Genomic DNA, 17,564 nt, shown 5'->3' with positions numbered 1-17,564 from the left:
CAAGATAAATAAATCAATACAGTATGGGGATGAAGTTCATTGGATGGGCTAATTACAGATGAGCTATGTACAGGTGCAGTGATCTGTGAGCTGCTCTGACAGAATTCTGATAGAATGCCAAGAGTGTGCAAAGCTGTCATCAAGGCAAAGGGTGGCTACTTTGAAGAATCTAAAATCTAAAATATATTTAGATTTGTTTAACACTTTTTTGGTTACTACATGATTTCATATGTGTTATTTCATAGTTGTGTTGTCTTCACTATTATAAAAGAAAATAGTCTTGAGAAAATAGTAAAAATAAAGAAAAATCCTTGAATGAGTAGATGTGTCCAAACTTCTGACTGGTACTGCATGTAAATAAGGTATTTCAGTTTTTTGTCTTTAATAAATGTATTTTTTTTAACCAAAAAACCTGTTTTCACTTTGTCATTATTGTGTCTAGATTGATTAGAAATGGTTTTTATTAATCAATTTTAGAATAAGGCTTTAACATAAAAAAGGTGGAAAAAGTCAAGGGGTCTGAATACTTTCCGAATGCACTGTATGTGTATATTTTCCTACATTCAAATAATTTTTCTATCCAGATTTGTTCTATCCAGTTCAATTTGTTATACCCCAAATCATACATTTTTGTAGGCTTTCCTGTGCAATAGGAAGTAACTAAATGCACCCAAATTTCAAAAATGTCCTGTGTGTGTGTGTGCATACACGTGTGTGTGAGATCGATAGAGAGAATTCAAATTTTATTTGCCCCTGAGGAAGGAGGAAAAAACAAACAAGAGAAAGTGTTCCATGGGACAGGCCAAGACTCCGGTCAGGAACGATTCCCGTTTAAAACAGAAGAATTTAGCTTCAAAGAACTGAACTGTCTGTGAAGCTCACTACTAATGTGTTGCATCAATATGCTGCCACCTGATAAATGGCACTGCTTGGTTTAAATGGCAGCTCAAAATGAATGTGCTTTTTCCACATTCATAAATACAAATTTTTATGATTGTCTGGTAGTGTTCATATTGAAGATAAATCCAAGTAACGCTACCATTTGGTGAGATTAGATCACCCCAACACCAAATGCTCAACCCCCTCAAACGTGTCCCTGCTAAAATATCTGTTGTCAGTCAACATACAGTATACCTGTTGAAGTAAAGGTGGCATAATGAAATGAATATGGCTTTGATATTATTGTTTCATGGCATTAAAATAGAGGAAGATCTATGCACACACTCCTGTGATCGCTATAAAACTCTCTGATGTATACTAACTAATCAAGGGGGCAGACCTGCATCTGTGGCACTGACTGAGACAGATTGCTGCCGTTAATGTGAAGAGCAGATACTAATGCACCAACGTCACTGTCAAGCTGTTTAAAAAACACCTCCGACAGACATGAGTCACTGCCTCCGCTGAAAGATGGAAATGTGTCTCGTCTCTCTTAAAAGCATGGCTCGATCTGAAATGGCATCCTATTCCCTATACTGTGCACTGCTTTTGACTGGAGCAATCTATTATTATAGGGTGTTATACTATGAAAGACAGACAACGTCATCATTGTCTTCCAGTCTGAGTGTTTCTTCAGTGAACTGGGTGATGATGTTTTATTATGCAAGTGGGTCTCCAGCTTCTACACCCTGTGATTATAAACTGCTTATTCACAATTCAATCGTGTGTTTGTATAGCTGCATCAGTGAATGTGAACCCCGAATTTTAATTGGGTTCAGTCACTGGAGCTGTTGTTGATTTCAACGGACCTGCCTTCCACAAGACCAGTTGTCTCGGAAAAGAGACATAATTGTTATTTTCTATAGAAATATGTTTTCAAATGTGCGTGTGTTTGTGTGCGAATGCTAATGCATGTGTATATGCAAGTGTGTGTGCATGTCTGCATAGGTGCATACTGTCTGAGTGTACCATAGGACAGTGTGCCTGCTGGGTCCTTCTCCAGTTTCCAGTCTCTGCTCAGTTTCTGCCTTTTTCAAAGCTGCCTAATTAATCATGCATTATTAAGACAGAGCTGAGCTGGGGAGCGTAATAGCCTTCACTGCAGTCCCAGCACAACACAGGTCCTAATGACTGCTCTGTGTGTGTGCGTGTGTGTCGGTGTGTTGGTGTGTGTGTGTCGGTGTGTGTGTGTTGGTGTGTGTGCGTGCGTGCGTGCGCATGACTTGAAGGGCATCAGCGGTCAGAGAGATAACTTGTAGCAGTACTTGTTACTGCTCTCAGGGGTGAAGCGCTTGAAACCTGCGGTACTTCTCAATGAGCCTCAAATCCATTTTAAATTGCACCATCTGTTATTGGATACACCAGGACACGACCTTAGCTCATCTTTACATTGGTCTCATCATTAGGATGATATATCTCTGTCAACTGAAAAGCAAGGGACATTTGCATATTGAGTGTTCAATTAGGTTACTCTACACTATTCTATTCTATTCCAAACCTAACAGTGGTTCTAAAGCGGAATATAATAGAGGTAAAAATAAGGTAATATTTGTGGTTGTATGGCCTGTCGGTGTGTGTCCATCTCTGACCTGGCTTCTCTCCCCTGACCCAGATGCCAGGGTGTGTGTTAGGGTTAGGGTTGAACCAGGATGTGAATTTGTAAGTCGCTCTGGATAAGAGCGTCTGCTAAATGACTTAAATGTAAATGTAAATGTAAGCTAGGGTTAGGTTTAGGTTTAAGAGGGTTTCTGTTTGTATCAAACCTTGGGTTGCACGGGCCTATTGCAACTTCCTGCTATGTCTGCATATGTATATGGCAGGTCAGTCTGGTCTGGAGAGGATGGGGGAACATGGGCTGGTTATTTGCCTGAGGCATCAATGGAGGCCGAGAGCTCAGAGGGGTCACCTGCGATGGTTCAATGAGAGAAAGACAAGGGTTGATTAAGTGCTGAGGGTAAACAAGTAAAACACATTAGAATAATAAATTATGCAAGCTGGAACAGTAAATTCATAGATAAATCATTGAAAAAGTAAATAATATAGTAAAACTATATTAAAATAAAGGGGTTAAGGGATTAAGTGCTGCAAAAATAAGTGCTTAATATAATAAATAAAAAATATAAAAGACAAAATGTGGAAAACCTGTAACGGTTTTCTTCCGTTGGTGAAGGAGAGGACCAAAATGCAGCACGGCTAGTGTTCAACATGTTTAATAAACAAAGGGACGATGACGATAACGTGAACACTATACAAAATACAAAATAACAAACGTGAAAACCGAGACAGTCCTATCTGGTAAAGAACACAAAGACAGAAAACAACCACCCACAAACCCCAACACAAAACAAGCCACCTAAATATGATTCCCAATCAGAGACAACACAAAACACCTGCCTCTGATTGAGAACCATATTAGGCCAAACATAGAAACAGACAAACTAGACACACAACATAGAATGCCCACCCAGCTCACGTCCTGACCAACACTAAAACAAGTAAAACACACAAGAACTATGGTCAGAACGTGACAAAACCACTGTTTGGAGCGTCAGTCACGCCCCACAACCAGCATTGTAGGCTGCAGCAAGCTAGGCTGCAGGGCTACACCCACACCTGAGGCCACATGGCCTTGTTAGGCTGCAACGCACCTGAGGAAATCTAAGGGGCTGCTTTTGTTCAGTACAGGGGAGCTCCTGGCTGGACGCCGGAGGCTGACTGCTACAGACATTTGTTTAAAGCCCTGGACACTGTGTTTTTCACTGGAAGAAGGGACTGGACCTCAATGTAAGCTGGGTAGCTGTCCAGCAAATGTTCTTTAAAGTTAAGGCTAACTCTAGGTTAGGTTAAGTAGAGTGGGAGAGTGTTTTGTTTTCAGTTAATGTTTGAGAACCAGCTTTGTGAACTTTTTATTTTGAATAATTATGCCAGCCTAGCCTGGTTTAAGCTGTGCCCCTGTGTGTTGGACTTCTGTCATTGTTCCTCCTCGATGCCTTCCTACCAGGCATACCTAGCGAGTCGTTGCAAAAACTGGAGACAAAACAAGGCAGGGAAAATAAATACTTAATTTTTTCCTGATCTTACTCCTGGTGTTGGTGGCCCCTCTGGATCTCCTAATTTGTCCCTGACCGACCCCTACAGGTCAAGGTTAGATATTCTTATTTATTTCCCATTCAAGCCAAGTGGAGCTAAGGTCTTGAGTTTGGCTTTCCACCTGGATTCGGAAGTTCTTCTCTGGGCTATGGTCCAGGAGGCGTTCATCTCCAGACCGGTGATGCTGACAGAGGTCGTGGGGTTGAAAGTTAGGGTTAGGATTTAGGCTCTCTGGCTCTCTCTTCTTCTGTCAGCCTACCTACTCATCAGACACCCTGTCTGGCTGCCAATGTTCTGCCATGCCCCTCTCCTGTTCCTTGTAGAGGCCTTCACGGGTCCAAAAAGTTAGACCCGTTCTGAAATGGATCTAGGGCTTTCCCACCCAGACCCAATAAAGAATTGTTTTAAATATAGCGACCAGTTCCGAAACGGACCCGAGGAAAACTAGACTCGTTACGTATAGAGCTGGTCAGATCAAGACCCGGGCAGATTAGAGCTAACCGCAATTTTTAAAGCGCAAGGGAGAGGAGGTAGAGATAGGTCTCTCTAGCAGGGTCCGTGCTATGTGTGTAGGCTGTGTGTGAGTGTGAACGAGTGACATGGGGAGCAGGGAGGAGGGAGAGGCGTGCGACAGCAACCAACCAAGCAGTGTCTCGACACAATCCTGTCTCAGAGCTCAACGGACAAATCCTTCGACCTCGTGGCTTGGTTTTTGCTCTGACATGTACTGTCAACTGTGAGACCTTATATAGACAGGTGTGTACCTTTCCAAATTATGTCCAATCAATTGAATTTACCACAGGTGGACTCCAATCAAGTTGTAGAAACATCTCAAGGATGATCAATGAAAACAGGATGCACCTGAGCTCAATTTCGAGTCTCACAGCAAAGAGTCTGAATACTTATATAAATAAGGTATTTCTATTTGCAAAAAATTCTAAAAACCTGTTTTCACTTCATCATTACGGGGTATTGTATGTAGATTGATGTCGAAAAATTCAAGGGTTCTGAATACTTTCCGAATGCACTGTAGGTGTGGTGTTAGTTGGTGCAATTTTTTCCTTTCCCCCTTCCTTTTGATTTTTATATTACAAAATGTAACATGATCGACCACACACTCCTGCACATTAGGTGGCAGCATGCACAAACAAAATGTGCCAACATCATGATACCAAAGAAGAAAAAGAAAAAGAAGAAGACGTGGTCCATCAATCCATGTAGCCTATCATGTCTGCCAGTAGCTCTCGAACTCTCTAGGTCGGCATTCTGCCTTCTCCCTACAGCTTTCGGCCATTAGCTTAGCCCACGACTACCCCGTGTGAACTACAATCCTGACGCTGTGTTTTAAAGTTTAGAAACCTCAATAACCATCACTTGTGAAACAGCTTATCTTTCATCAGCGAGAAATAATCCTTAAAATAAAAAACATACACTTACTGTAGCAGTTTTGAACAGATCCATACAGCTATGGTATGGGTGCCTCCATCTGACAAAACTACATTTACGCTACACTTGCCGAGTTACGCTTACACACAGGTGTTTGGACCATGCTAGATAGCTAATTAGCATAGGTGGTTGCCTCTTGTCCTCCGTAAACAAGCACTGTAACATGGAGATATGGCCGTGTGGGAACACTAATCCTATCAAGGTGTGTATCAATTTCATTTTTTGGTTTTTGAAAAAGATTTCACGCTGATATAAAATATAAGCTCCTTATGTTTCCAAAACAGTACCGCAAGCGATGCGTGTTAATGTTCAGACCAAACTTCAAAAAGCCCAGCTTAAAAAATATACTATCGTCAATAGGCGCTAAAGCAGTTAGCATCTATGAATGGGGTATTCTGTCAAAAACAATGTTGAAAGGGGGATAATGTTAGCTACAGTAACTTCGTTAGGTAGGCCTACGTTGGTTGGAGAAAAAAGTACATTAGGTCTTCTTACCCTTATGTTTAGCCAACTGTACAAAGTTTCTATCGGCAAATGCGCCCTTCTGCTGCTTGACTGGCAGAGCCACTATAACCACTATAGTTATTTTGAATTTTTTTGTCAGGTATAGTTAACTTTTATTTTATATCAAATGGCCCGAGTTGCTCGCCTCCTAAGAAAAACACTCAACCCCTCTGACGTCAGAAATTACAGACCAGAACCCTTTTTTATGTTCTTTCCAAAACACTTGACCAACTATCTCGCTCTCTCTCTCTTGACCCTAACCAGTCCTGCTTCACAGCGGGTCACCCAACCGAGACTGCTCTTCTCTGTCAGAGAGTCTCTCCGCACAGCAAAAGCTGACTCTCTCTCCTCTGCTCTCATTCTCTGAGATCTATCCGCTGCCTTCGACACCGTGAACTATCAGATCCTCCTCTCCACCCTCTCACGGCTGGGTGTCTCATGCCCTGCACATTCTTGGATTGCATCCTACCTGGCAGGCCGCTCCTACCAGGTGACGTGGAGAGGATCTGTGTCTGCATCACGTACTCTCACTACTGGTGTCCCCCAGGGCACAGTTCTAGGTACTCTCCTCTTCTCCATATACACCAAGTCACTCGGCTCCGTCATATCCTCACATGGTTTCTCCTATCATTGCTATGCGGATGACACTCAACTACTTTCTCCTTCCCCTCTTCTGACACCCAGGTGACAACATGCATCTCGGAGTGCCTGGCAGATATCCCAGCTTGGATGTCTACCCTCAAGCTCAACGTCAACAAGATGGAGCTGTTCTTCCTCCCGGGGAGGGACTTCCCGCTTCAAGACCTCTCCATCACGGTTGACATCTCCATGGTGTCCCTCTCCCAGAGTGCTAAGAACCTTGGCGTGACGCTGGACAACACCGCGTCATTCTCTGCAAACAACAAAGAAGTGACTCGCTTCTGCAGGTTCATGTTCTACACAACATCCGTAAAGTACGACCCTACCCCACACAGGAAGTGGCGCAGGTCCTAATCCAGGCACTGGTCATCTCCAGTCTAGACTACTGCAACTCACTGTTGGCTGGTATCCCCGCTTGTGCCATCAAACCCCTGCAACTTATCCAGAACGCTGCAGCCTGCCTAGTGTTCGAACTTCTCAAGTTCTCCCACGTCACCCCGCTCCACTGGCTTCCAGTCAAAGCTCACATCCACTACAAGACTATGTTACATGCCTATGGTGCAGCAAGAGGAACTGTCCCTCCCTAACTTTAGGCTATGCTCAACCCTACACTCCAACCTCTGGTTTCTTAGCCCAGTCCAAGCTCTTTTCTGTCCTGGCACCCCAATGCTGGAACCAGCTTCCCCCTGAAACTAGAACAGCATAGTCCTTGCCCATCTTCCAAAAACAACGAAAGCCTACCCTTTCAAAGAGAATCTTAAATAATCCCACAGCACCCCCCCCCCCCCCAAAAAAAAATGTTTTGCCTTTTGTGAACTAACACCTGTACGTTACTTTTTTAATCCCCTTACTAGCTCGGACTTTACTGATAGCTACTTTATTGAGGAAAAATGTACTTACTGTGATATGTGGTTGTCTTAAGATTAATGCACTAAGTGTAAATTGCTCTGGATAAGAGTGTCTGCTAAATGACTAAATGTAAATATCACTCAAATATGCAATTAATGGTGGTTAATATTGAGCAATATATAGAGGCTACCCTCACGCATCTGAAATTATATGCTTAATTGATGTTTACCGATCATGAAAATCATGCAGTTACTTGCTGTATAACTCTGATGGTAGAGCTAAATGTGCACATTTGCTTTTCATGGAATAATTGGACATTTGTAGTTCTGACTATGTGTAATTGGGCGGCAGGTAGCCTAGTGGTTAGAGCGTTGGGCCAGTAACCGAAAGGATGCTAGATCGAGTCCCCTAGCTGACAAGGTAAAAATCAGTCGTTCTGCCCCTGAACAAGGAAGTTAACCCAGTAGGCCATCATTGTAAATAAGAATTTGTTCTTAACAGACATGCCTAGTTAATTAAATAAAAAAATGTATACGCTGCAAGTCAGTAAGCAGGTGCAGAATGTGAGTTTAAGAATAAGACAGATTAACTAAACAGTAGAACGTTTAGCGTACTGAACGTGACCAAAACCAATACTGACTGAGGCTACTGAGGGCTAAATAAAGGCAGAGTAATAAAGAAGATGAGGTCGAGGTGTACATAACGATGGGGACCAGGTGTGTGTAATGATGGTTGCCTGGACTGGTGGTTAGTAGACCGGCGACGTCGAACGCTGGAGCGAGTGAGTGACTGGGAGTAGGCATGACACTATGCTCTTCAAGAACAGATAATATCACAACCAAATATTTATTTAACAATCCCTTGAAAGTGGTACGCAGTTGTCAATGGTTCTCCTTGCCCCCCAGCAGGCAAATCAAACTCTTTGCACCTTATTGTGACGTTTTATTGATAACAATCTATTGCCGTTTGATGACGTTTTTTATTTAATTAATTTAACCTTTATTTAACTGGACAAGTCAGTTAAGAAGAAATTCTCATTTACAATGATGACATATGATTGGCCAACAACAAGCTAAACGCGCCACTCTCGTGAAAAGCAAGAGCAGAAGTATCATACTGTCATGGTTCCTCCTGGCACCAGAGGGCGGCAGTGACCGCCCTAGAGACTTTTATTGGACTGTGTGTGTCTTATTATTTCATGGTTGTGTCCCTGTTAAAAGAGGTGTGTTTTCTGTGGTCCTTTGCAGAAACTTGAATTGTTTACTGTGTGCTTCGGTGCTGCGGCTACCGTATCTTAGTAAAGTATTATGTTTATTCTTAACCACTGATTCCTCGTCTGGTCTCTTCTCTGCACCTGGGTCCAACCTTACCACATCACAGCAAGCTTCTGCCACAACATGGACCCAGCAGAGATCACCCAGATCTGGAATGTGGTAGCCCACCAAGGAGCACTGTTAGGATGGCAGCAAGAGCAGCTCTCACAAATCTCCAGGACCCTTCGGGCACTTACCGAGTCCCTCCAACCACGACACGCCCGAGGAGGAGCCAACGCCCAGGTCTCATCGCCCAGTGCTACAGATGTCGCCGTTGTTCCTCCAGGGAAACTGTACCGGGAACCCAAGATCCCAGCCCCCGAGCGGTATGACGGCCACCCGGGAGGATGCAAGGGGTTCCTCACTCAGTGTTCTCTGGTGTTTGAGCTACAGTCCTCCTCGTTCCACACCGATTGGCCATGATCACCTACATCATCTCTCTACTCTCGGGCAAGGCCCCGGCGTGGGCAACGGCGGTGTGGGAACAGCAGCCACCATCTTGCAGATCCATAGTAGCCTTCACTGATGAGTCTTCGACCACCCAGTCGGCGGACGAGAAGCGGCCAGCCGACTGTTCAACCTCCGCCAAGGGGCCAGACCAGTGCCTGACTTAGCCATTGATTTCCGCACCCTTGCCGCTGAGAGTGGGTGGAATACAGAGGCACTGGTTACTACTTTCCACCATGGTCTGTCTAACTCCATCAAAGATGAACTGGCCGCACGGGAACTGAGAGAGGACCTCGAGTCCATAATAATGCTGGCAATCAGGTTGGACAACCGCATCCGGGAAGGGATGAGACAGCGCTCTTTTGACACCACTCCAGCATTCTGGTTTCCTGAGCACCCCAAGCCCACCGAGCCCAGCATGGAGGATCCCATACAGCTGCGTTACACACGTCTGAGCCCACAGGAGTGTGCCAGGCAAATGAGCGAAGGCTTCTGCCTCTATGGCGGAGGTCTTGGCCTTCTGCTTGCTACCTGCCCAGAGCTGACGGGAAACACCAGGGCTCGCCAGGACAGAAGGAGACTCTGACGAGCTGTGCAGTTACCTCCCGGCTACCCAGTCACCGTCTCTTACTACCCGCAACCCTCCACTGGGACAACCGTCAGCACGAGATTCAAGCCATTGTGGACTCCGGGGCTGCAGATAATTTTATTGATCAATACTTCGCAGGAGAGTTACAGATCCCCTTGCTTGAAATGTCCCATCCCTCTACAGCTTCAAGCCCTCAATTGATGCCCCATTGGCTCCGGTCAGGTGGAATATCCGACCAAGCCCATTCTACTGCAGGTTGGGCTGAACCACTCAGAGACTCTTAGTTTTCAGTTGATAGTTTTCTTATCCTAGGGTACCCCTGGCTAGCGCTACATAACCCACTAGTTTCCTGGTCCATGGGGTAAGGACTGCCAGACTAAATGTCTAAGACCCCCACCAAGAGCCTCGCCATGTCCTCCTGCATCCATTGAAGACCAAGACTTTCCCGCTCTCCCTCCCGAAGACTTCGACCTCCGGGAGGCCTTCAGTAAGAGGCTGGAGGCAGGATTCATTCACCCCTCTACATCCCATGCTGGTGCAGGCTTCTTCTGTTGTAGGTAAGAAGGATGGAGGCCTGCGTCCCTGCATCAACTACAGAGGGCTGAACCAGATTACGATCAAGAATCGCTACCCCCTACCCCTGATGTCCTCTGCATTGGAGTTGGTCCAAGGGGCCCAATTCTTCACCAAACTGGACCTCCGCAACCCTTACAATCTGGTGAGAATCAGGGAGGGAGATGAGTGGAAGACTGCCTTTGACACCCCTAGTGGCCACTATGAGTATTTAGTCATGCCCTTCAGATTATTTAACTCACCGGCAGTCTTTCAAGCATTGGTAAATGACACCCTGAGGGATATATTGAATCGGTTCATCTTTGTTTACCTCAACGACATCTTGATCTTCTCCAAGACCCTTCTGGAACACATACTGCACATCTGCCAAGTCCTAAGATGCCTCCTGCAGAGTCAACTATATGTCAAGATAGAGAAGTGTGAGTTCCACGTATCCCAGGTTTCCTTCCTGGGTCGCATTACCTCTACCACAGGCATCCAAATGGACCCCGTAAAGATGCGGTTGCTGACTGACCCCGTCCCACCTAACGCAAGCAGGTCCAGTATTTCCTCGGGTTTGCCAATTTTTACAGGCGTTTAATAAGCAACTTTGGTGCGGTGTCAGCGCCTCTCACGGTCCTAACCTGCATGTCCCAAACCCGTTTTTGCTGGACCCCCGAGGCTGACAGGGCATTCATGGAGCTCAAGGATTGTTTCACTTCTGGACCCATCCTTGTTCATCCTGATCCGACTCATCCCTTTGTGATGGATGTGGACGCCTCGTGGATGCCTCGGACACCGGAGCAGGGGCGGTCATTTCACAGCAGAACGAGGAGAACAAGAAACTGCACTCGTGCGCCTTTCTCTCCAAGCGGTTCTCGCCAGCGGAACGCAACTGCAATATAGGCAACCTGGAGCTCTTGTCAGTTAAGTGGGCTGTTAAGGGGTGGAGACACTGGTTGGAGGGTGCACCTCATCCTTTCGTGATCTGGACGGACCATGAGAACTTGGTCTCCATTCAAGAAGCCAAGAGCTTGAATGCTCGCCAGGCTAGGTGGGCTCTGTTTTTTATCGGGTTCGATTTCATACTTGCCTATCACCTGGGATCCAAGATTCAGAAGGCAGATGCCCTGACCTGCCAACACAATGTCTCTAACGAGGAGAGGGACCCCGAGCCCATCATCCTCAGCTCACGCATTGTGGCCCCTGTGATATGGAGTATTGAGACCATGGCCCGACAATCACAGTTCCGAGAACCTGACCCCAAGTACTACAATGAGGACACTCTACCCACACTCTAAATTAACTGGGCGTCCAGGTGGAAATTCTGGTGGCCCAACATGATGGAGGATGTGAGATCCTTTGTTGCGGCCTGTTCCATCTGTGCCCAAAGCAAGTCTTCACATCAGCGGCCCTGGTCTCATCTGTCTGTAGACTTTGTCACAGGGTTAACTCCATCTCAAGGGCTTACCACGAGCCTAGTGGTCGTCGATCGGTTTTCCAAGGCAGCCCATTTCATCGCCTTACCCAAGTTGTCTTCAGCGAAGGAGACCGCTGATCTAATGATTATCCATGTCTTTCGACTACACAAACTTCCCCAGGACATTGTCTCAGATTGTGGGCCCCAGTTTTTTGCATGGTATTGGAAGGCATTATGTTCCCTGTTGGGGGCATCGATGAGTCTCTCCTCGGGGTTCCACCCTCAGTCGAATGGGCAAACTGAGCAGGCCAACTAGAAGCTGGAGAAGTTCCCCCGCAGGCCAGCAAACTGGAGCAAATTCCTCGTCTGGGCGGAGTATGCTCATAACACACTGCCGAACTCGTTCACTGGACTGTCACCGTTTGAGTGTCAGTTCGGGTTCACCCCCCCCCCCCCCCCAAAGTGGGGGTGCCATCAGCCGATGCGTTCATTCGACGATGTCGCCACACCTGGATCAGAGCCCTACCCTCCTTGCTCTGCTCCTCTGCCCGACACCAACATTAGGAAAACCGTCACCGAAGACCTCTTCGACTCCTCCAACCAGGCCAATGGGTGTGTCTGTCCATCTGTGATCTTCCCTTAAAGGTGGACTCGTGGAAGCTCACTCCTCGCTACATAGGACCATTCAAGATCCTGAGTCGCATCAATCCGGTCACCTATCATCTCCAGCTTCCCAGGTCCATGAGGGTCTGTTCGTCCTTTCATGTCTCCCGTCTCAACCTGGTAAGGACCAGTCCATTCTCTCCCCCCACACCTGCTCCTCCGCCCCCTCGACTTGTGGATGGCCGCCTGACCTACACAGTCCGGCGTCTGTTGGAGGCTTGTCGGGTCCGAGGAACCGAGCAGTACCACGTGGACTGGGAGGGCTACAGTCCCGAGGAGCGGGTGTGGGTGCCTGCCCAGGACATCCTGGATCTGGGTCTTGTTAGAGACTTCAAACAACAACGTGGTGGTTGGCTGGAGCCGCTCCAAGGGGGGGGGGGGGGGCTGTCATGGTTCCTCCTGGCCCCTAGAGACTTTTTATTATTTCATGATTGTGTCCCTTTGCAGAAGCGTGAATTGTTTACGGTGTTTACGGTGAATTGTTTGTGTTTGTTGTTTTTCAAGTGTACTGTGATCCTGGGCTTTCATATCTTAGTCAAGTATTATGTTTATCCTTACCCACTGATTCCTCGTCTGGTCTCTTCTCTGCACCTGGGTCCAACCTTACTACTTCACACATACAATTTATATCTCTCTCTCTACTGCAGCAGTCACATTCAGATCTGTACAGCTCCTTCCGGACTAGTCAGTTAATAAAATTACACATACCCGAGTCAATCATATCAGATCCAACCCAGTCCCATGACATTATTTAGAATTCTGGATCTGGACCCGCTTGGGTCCCAGATCAGGTCTCGATATTCGAGTACAGATGGATCCGTGAAGAGCTTAAGTTCATTGCTCCCTCCTTTTGAATGTAAAAAAAAGGTCAAATAGGGGGGGCTTATATTTGTATGTAACCTGTACAGTGTAGTGATTTTGCATATCCCACTCCCCCTGAGACACCCTCAGAGAGTGGAGTTACTGCAAACGTACTGTATTTAATGGTGCTATTTCTCGTAAGTTTTCACTACCTTTAATAGTTTAGCCTCCCCCTTGCCCCACCCAGACCAGAAAAAAAGTACCTGTCAGATGTCTTGCTTTCTCTACTGTCTCTGGTATTACTCCCTAAGCTGTATAATAAACATTAATAATGACAAAATTCTTATTTTAGATGAGAACTATTGACCGTTCTTATTTTGCAAAAGGATCTTCTATTGCAGGGGTGTGTGAGTGTTTTTCTTATTAGTGTTTTTCAGACCTTTTCAGACCTTCAGACCCGCATATACAGTCTTTTTATAGGCAGGTGGTCTGGAGAATCCTTGCCTCAGCAGCGGTCTACTTGCTGTCCCTGGTCTCTTTAACCGGCAATAGACGTCTAGTGACATGATAAAAAGCTGGTGAACATCAACAAACTCAACTACGCCTGCAGGAGGCGGGAGCCCCCATTTTTTCGCAAGGCCTATACACAGAATCATACGAACTTAAATGATAACAATCATCACCAATTTTCGATTTTTCCGACAATTTTCCAGAGAACATTCCTTCCCTCCAGAACCATTTATTGAATGGCCCAGGAACACCTTACATCTTCAACATTTCTGTCTGAGCCAATATTTCCTCATTATTTCATCACAATTGATTTGCCTGTGACATTTGAGTGAGACAAAGAACAAAGTATGCCTTTGTGTTTCTTATTTACACAACAACTGAGTATGAACCCTGAGTGAGAGTACGATTCCTTGCTGGAGAAACAGTCTGTACAATAAAGTATAGTGATGAATGCTCCAGACAATAATGAGAATATGATTGATCACAGGAAAGATAATTGAAATGGATTAATAATTTGTGTTTGGAACTTAATCCTTTCAGTCCCTTCGAGTTATTGTGTGTGTGTGTGTGTGTGTGTGTGTTTGTGCGTGTGTGTGTGTTCGTGCATGTGTGTCCGTGTGACTTATAGAAGTGATAGGGGAGAGAGGTAATAACATTCTGAATATCAGCCATGCCCCAGGCCCTCTGATCTTGCTGTGATCAATACCACTACAAAGCTCTCCACATCCAATGATTTGATGGGAAACGTGTTGCTATCCTACCAATCCACCAACAGATATCTTCAACACATCCCAACACTAAGGAAAAATCTGAATTCACACGTTGGCTGTTTTAAACTGTTGTTTGAGTGTCATTTATTTGTGTGTTTTTCCCATCATAGAAACCTGACACATTGCAGAGCATCATGCAGCAGAGTACAGGCCTACCATCGCAGAGCTCTAAGGCTTACAGTCCTTCTGTTGCTCCACTTAGCGGTTCTGATATTAGGCAGGCACACAACACTTTTACCATAAAGATAAATACTTCCCAATTTGGCGGCAGCTGGAGAATCTCTTTAACCTTCAGCTGGTATCATATTTGCTTCAAGAGATGTACAATTCAAGGAGATAGTGGGAGAGTCAGTGTGTATGTGCATGTGTGAGTCCATGCACAAGTGTTAGAGAGATAAGGTCAGAGTGTAAAAAAGGGAGACACTTGTTTACAGGATGTAATATATGTAATATATAGTTATCATGTCCTCTGGCAGGTCAGGGAGACACAGTGACTATGCTTTGTCATCATACATAGACCCCTACAGCATGTTTCTCTTACATGTGTCCCCCTGCCCTTTCAAACTCTGTTAACACCAGGGATGTTGTCACGCCCTGACCATAGATTGCTTTGTATGTTTCTATGTTTTGTTTGGTCAGGGTGTGATGTGGGTGGGCATTCTATGTTGTATGTCTAGGTTGTCTATTTCTATGTGTTTGGCCTAGTATGATTCTCAATCAGAGGCAGGTGTCAGTCGTTGTCTCTGATTGGGAGCCATATTAAGGTAGCCTGTTTTTCATTGTGTTTTGTGGGTGATTATTTTCTGTTCAGTGTTTTTTTGTATTCACCGTTCAGGACTGTTTCGTTTCGTTTCGTTCTCGTTATTTTGTTTTGTGTTCATGATAATAAATTATCAATATGGACACTTACCACGCTGCGCATTGGTCCTCCTCTTCTCATTCCAACGACGAGCGTTACAGATGTTTTTGAGATAAATATAATGTAACATGACTCACAGAGCATAAAGCCGCTGTACTATGTGGTTTAAAATATAGTAAACATTATACCGTTTACAGCCTTCTGACCCTTGCCTGTTTTTTTTTTTATACCCAAAATGTATTGTACTGGTAAGCTCAGTAAGGCGTGGAATGTAGAGTATCTAGGATATTGTCAGAACTAACTGTTGGTAAACAACAGTGCTGTTGCCAAGGCAGTTACAGACCAGTGGAGGCTGCTGAGGGGAGGACGGCTCATGATAATGAATAGAATGGCATAAAACACATAGAAATCATGTGTTTGATGTATTTGATACCATTCCACCTATTCCACTCCCACCATTACCACAAGCCCGTCCTCCCCAATTAAGGAGCCACCAACCTCCTGTGTTACAGACAGACCACTCTGCTCTGTCAAATATTGATCAACAACGAGTGGAGTCAGAAATGTGACAGGGCTATGTTAGGACTTTCGGAATGAGAAATGAAATGCCAACCTGTCTCGATTTCGCTTGCTTTTTTTCAAACTTGTCCTTTAGATGCTGCTATGATAGAAAGAACGAATGCTGTTCAAGAGATTATTTCACAAAAGACCCATTGAGGATTAGATCACAAAGATGTCGGACATATGATCCAGCCTACAGATCAGTCTGTAGATGGCGTAGTCAGCAGTGTGATGTGACTCAGGGGCCAGTACCCCACTGACCCAGATGTCCCCCACCTTGCTGACACTGCTTGGCTTTAGAAGTAGATCAGAGTAATTTTGAGGCCAACAGATGATCCACCTTCAGACCCTCAACCTCCTGAATGACCCCTGACCCCGTGACATGACAGTCACCTAGTGAGAAACCACTATATTTCTGACCTACATATTTAAAAAATTGTAAAACGATCAGCCTGTGCATACATGTGTGTGTGAATGAGTGAGTTTGTTTGTTTACAAAACAACTCTGTGCTGTTAATTGAGCTGTCAGCAGCTGTTTCCAAACAAGCTCTTTCGGACAAGCAAAAATGATTTGCAATTAAGAGGCACCTTACAGCAGGGGTAGGCAACGAGAGTCAGCCGCGGGCTGATTGTTGTCGGAGCGGATGGTCGGGGGGTCCGGAACATAATTAGAATCATTTGTACACTGCAAATGAATCACAACTAAGCCCAAAAATATTTCAGACCTTGAATCACACGATCACATATGTTTCTAGCGAATGGATGTCCTAAATTAAACACATTCTTAGCTGAATTCCTGGTGATTTTACAGTCTTTTTTTTACCACCACAAAAAATGTAAATATAGATTTTTGTTTTTTTTTACTTTGGAAGGGAGGGGGGAGGGGTGGGGTGGGGTCAAAACAAATCATTTGCGGTCTTGTTACCGATCCCTGTTGCCACCCCTGCCTTACAGGCACAAACATACCCACACCTGTTTTCGTAAACACCCACATCAACAAGGAGGCATTATATGAACTATAAAAGACTTACATTATCATATGAATTGAAACCATAAGAGATTAATTAATGCACCATTGTGCTTTCAACCATTTTCCTCTTTTCTTTTCTTTTCTCTTACATCCGTGAGCTGAAGGACCTCTCAATATCTCCATCTCTATTTCGCTCTGTGTGTGAGATAAAAGGATGAAAGGATGTGGATGAAGAAAGGGAGCGACTGCTATTCCTGGCCCACTAGAGAAGTGTACGTCTCAATTAAAGACCAGAGACGTGCATCACAGGTGTGTGTGTGTGTGTGTGTGTGTGTGTGTGTGTGTGTGTGTGTGTGTGTGTGTGTGTGTGTGTGTGTGTGTGTGTGTGCGTGCGTGCGTGCGTGCGTGCGTGCGTGCGTGCGTGCGTGCGTGCGTGCGTGCGTGCGTGCGCACGCGTGTGTGTGTGTGTGCGTGTGCACGTGTGCATGTTTGTAAATGTGAGAGATTTGACTTAGTTTTTCTTTTTTTTCTCGTCATTAGTATAACAAGTGCACTGTAATTGAACTAACCTTCCTCTAAGGAAGAAGAGAGAGAGAGGGAGAGAGAGAGCAGAGAGAGCAGAGGGTGGAGAGAGAGGGACGG

The sequence above is a fragment of the Salvelinus alpinus genome, chromosome 7, assembly GCF_045679555.1.
Source record: "Salvelinus alpinus chromosome 7, SLU_Salpinus.1, whole genome shotgun sequence".
Classification (NCBI taxonomy): domain Eukaryota; kingdom Metazoa; phylum Chordata; class Actinopteri; order Salmoniformes; family Salmonidae; genus Salvelinus; species Salvelinus alpinus.
Note: the sequence above shows the minus strand (reverse complement) of the source record.